This window comes from Megalops cyprinoides, chromosome 1, assembly GCF_013368585.1.
Source record: "Megalops cyprinoides isolate fMegCyp1 chromosome 1, fMegCyp1.pri, whole genome shotgun sequence".
In the NCBI taxonomy this organism is placed as follows: domain Eukaryota; kingdom Metazoa; phylum Chordata; class Actinopteri; order Elopiformes; family Megalopidae; genus Megalops; species Megalops cyprinoides.
The window spans coordinates 11,894,718-11,898,190 of NC_050583.1; positions in this window are offsets into that span (position 1 = coordinate 11,894,718).

The following is a 3,473-nucleotide window of genomic DNA, read 5'->3' on the forward strand; positions in this document are numbered from 1 at the left end:
GGCAGGCCATGGCAAATTACTCTCTTCTACAGGTCTATGAAACCAGGCCATCATCTTAGTCAATCTCACCAAAAGGGTTCTTATTGATAATAACAACAATGAGATGTTTAGTAATATATTAATAATGGATATGTGCCAATCAGACTGTGTCAATTCACATTTGGAAAGAATCACAGAAAAGGGTTTTTTTTTCTCATGCATTAAAAAAGGTTTTGATTATGACTTGATAGTTATGACTGTCACAATCATCATCTTTTTATCATCATTATAAACCTGACCATAATGATAATCATGATGATAATTATGGTACACAGCATCAAAAGAAATGGTTAAAAACTGCGTTTCAATCAAGATATACCTGCTTATTTAAAGAGCATGTAATCACAAAAAATACATATTATTAGTTTCTGGCACCCCATAAATAAATAAGATCATTAAAGATGAATAGATAGATACAGTTGCTGACTTTAATTTCATATTGCTTCTCTCCTACTGACTCCTCTATTTAAGCCCTGTGTAATCCACCCTCCCAATAAGGAGGAGCTGATGCAAACTCTGAGCTCTTCCTTCTGCATTTATCTCACAGCACTGAGGGAGGAGGGACTGCTGTTGCACACTGCCCTCAAGGTGAAGTGTTAACAGAGATCAGAACTAATACAACAATGACTTTACTAACAAGACTGCTTGTAATGTCAATATGCTTAACAGGTACACATGTTTATTTTTTATTTGAATTTAATTGTTAGTGATATTTTGTTTTATTTAAAAGTCTAAATGCATTTCTTTTCTCAGGTATTCAGAGCCAGACGCTAAAACAGGATGAACTACTGATTAAAAAGCCTGGAGAATCGCACAAACTGACCTGTACGGCCTCTGGGTTCACATTCAGTAGCTGGTATATGGTCTGGGTCAGACAGGTTCCAGGGAAGGGATTGGAGTGGGTGGCCACAATTAATGAAAATGGTCGCAGCTGGTGGCATGCCAAGTCAGTGATGGGAAGATTCATCATCTCCAGAGACAACAGCAAGAGCCAGCTGTATTTACAGATGAACAGTCTGAGATCTGAAGACGCGGCAGTGTATTACTGTGCCAGAGAGTCACAGCGGCAGAGGAGACTGCAATGCTGTACAAAAACTGTCCAAGCACATCTCACACCCAGAGTCACTGAAGCACATCTGTACTGGAGACTCTCTCTCTGCATGACCGCTGAGTCACCTTTGCCACAGACATGATTTATCCAACTGCACATTCATTAAAGCCCATAAAACCTTCCTTGCTCTACTGCCTGTATGGTCCTCTTTGCATTAATATCCACACCGATGCATAGAGGTGAAGAGAGCTGAGTGAGTGTGGGGTGAAGCTGAGGGAATTTTATCACAGTCTCTATTTTAGCCCCTAGAGGGCAGACCATGGCAAATTACTCTCTTCTACAGGTCTATGAAACCAGGCCATCATCTTGGTCAATCTCACCAAAAGGGTTCTTATTGATAATAACAACAATGAGATGTTTAGTAATATATTAATAATGGATATGTGCCAATCAGACTGTGTCAATTCACATTTGGAAAGAATCACAGAAAATAGTTTTTTTTTCTCATGCATTAAAAAAGATTTCAGTTATGACTTGATAGTTATGACTGTCACAATCATCATCTTTTTATCATCATTTTAAACCTGACCATGATGATAATCATGATAATGATTATGGTACACATCATCAAAAGAAATGGTTAAAAACTGTGTTTCAATCAAGATATACCTGCTTATTTAAAGAGCATGTAATCACAAAAAATACATATTATTAGTTTCTGGCACCCCATAAATAAATAAGATCATTAAAGATGAATAGATAGATACAGTTGCTGACTTTAATTTCATATTGCTTCTCTCCTCCTGACTCCTCTATTTAAGCCCTGTGTAATCCACCCTCCCAATAAGGAGGAGCTGATGCAAACTCTGAGCTCTTCCTTCTGCATTTATCTCACAGCACTGAGGGAGGAGGGACTGCTGTTGCACACTGCCCTCAAGGTGAAGTGTTAACAGAGATCAGAGCTAATACAACAATGACTTTACTAACAAGACTGCTTGTAATGTCAATATGCTTAACAGGTACACATGTTTATTTTTTATTTGAATTTAATTGTTAGTGATATTTTGTTTTAATTAAAAGTCTAAATGCATTTCTTTTCTCAGGTATTCAGAGCCAGACGCTAAAACAGGATGAACTACTGATTAAAAAGCCTGGAGAATCGCACAAATTGACCTGTACGGCCTCTGGGTTCACATTCAGTAGCTGGTATATGGTCTGGGTCAGACAGGTTCCAGGGAAGGGATTGGAGTGGGTGGCCACAATTAATGAAAATGGTCGCAGCTGGTGGCATGCCAAGTTTGTTCAGGGAAGATTCATCATCTCCAGAGACAACAGCAAGAGCCAGCTGTATTTACAGATGAACAGTCTGAGATCTGAAGACGCGGCAGTGTATTACTGTGCCAGAGACTCACAGCGGCAGAGGAGACTGCAATGCTGTACAAAAACTGTCCAAGCACATCTCACACCCAGAGTCACTGAAGCACATCTGTACTGGAGACTCTCTCTCTGCATGACCGCTGAGTCACCACTGCCACAGACACAATTTATCCAACTGCACATTCATTAAAGCCCATAAAACCTTCCTTGCTCTACTGCCTGTATGGTCCTCTTTGCATTTATATCCACAACAATGTATAGAGGTGAAGAGAGCTGAATGAGTGTGGGGGGAAGCTGAGGGAATTTTATCACAATCTCTATTTCAGCCCCTAGGGGGCAGACCATGGCAAATTACTCTCTTCTCCAGGTCTGTGAAACCAGGCCATCATCTTAGTCAATCTCACCAAAAGGGTTCTTATTGATAATAACAACAGTGAGACGTGAAGTAAAATATTAATAATCAATATGTGTCAATCAGACTGTGTCAATTCACATTTGGAAAGAATCACAGAAAAGGGTTTTTTTCTCATGCATTAAAAAAGATTTCAGTTATGACTTGATAGTTATGACTGTCACAATCATCATCTTTTTATCATCATTATAAACCTGACCATAATGATAATCATGATGATAATTATGGTACACAGCATCAAAAGAAATGGTTAAAAACTGTATTTTTTACTGTATTGTATCAAGATATACCTGCTTATTTAAAGAGCACGTAATCGCAAAAAATACATATTATTAGTTTCTGGCACCCCATCAATAAATAAGATCACTGAAGATGAATAAATGGATAGAGTTGCTGACTGTAATTTCATACTGCTTCTCTCCTCCTGACTCCTCTATTTAAGCCCTGTGTAATCCACCCTCCCAATAAGGAGGAGCTGATGCAAACTCTGAGCTCTTCCTTCTGCATTTATTTCACAGCACTGAGGGAGGAGGGACTGCTGTTGCACACTGCCTTCAGGGTGAAGTGTTAACAGAGATCACAGCTAATACAACA